Source organism: Glycine soja, chromosome 3 (genome assembly GCF_004193775.1).
Source record: "Glycine soja cultivar W05 chromosome 3, ASM419377v2, whole genome shotgun sequence".
Classification (NCBI taxonomy): Eukaryota; Viridiplantae; Streptophyta; class Magnoliopsida; order Fabales; family Fabaceae; genus Glycine; species Glycine soja.
In genome coordinates, this window is record NC_041004.1 from 22,055,920 (window position 1) to 22,056,451 (window position 532).

The 532-nt window shown below is 43.4% G+C and overlaps 1 non-coding gene across 1 annotated transcript; it reads right to left on the bottom strand.

Annotated features, from left to right (window-relative positions):
- Window positions 1-209: 209 nt before the first annotated feature.
- LOC114407921 lies at window positions 210-315 on the bottom strand. Its single transcript, XR_003665731.1, has one exon. It is a non-coding gene; the product is annotated as a small nucleolar RNA R71 (small nucleolar RNA).
- Window positions 316-532: the final 217 nt, after the last annotated feature.

The following is a 532-nucleotide window of genomic DNA, read 5'->3' on the forward strand; positions in this document are numbered from 1 at the left end:
TAAGAATCTTAAGGAGTTCCATATTGTTTGTTCCACCATGAAGCCCCCTGATGTCCAAGAAGATCATATCTTTCTAAAGGATTTTCCTCATTCTCTGGAGGGAGTGGCAAAAGATTGGCTATACTACCTTGCTCCCAGGTCCATTTTCAGTTGGGATGACCTTAAGAGGGTATTCTTGGAGAAATTCTTCCCTGCATCTAGGACCACTGAATCAGAAAAGACATTTCAGGCATCAGGAAACTTAGTGGAGAAAGCTTGTATGAGTACTGGGAAAGATTCAAGAAATTGTGTGCAAGCTGTCCTCACCACCAGATTTCTGAGCAACTCCTTCTTCAATATTTCTATGAGGGACTTAGCAACATGGAGAGGAGTATGCTTGATGCTGCCAGTCGTGGAGCTCTTGGTGATATGACCCCTGTTGAGGCTAGGAATTTGATTGAGAAGATGGCTTCCAACTCCCAACAATTCAGTGCAAGAAATGATGCTATTGTCCTTAGAGGAGTCCATGAGGTGGCCACAGATTCATCTTCAT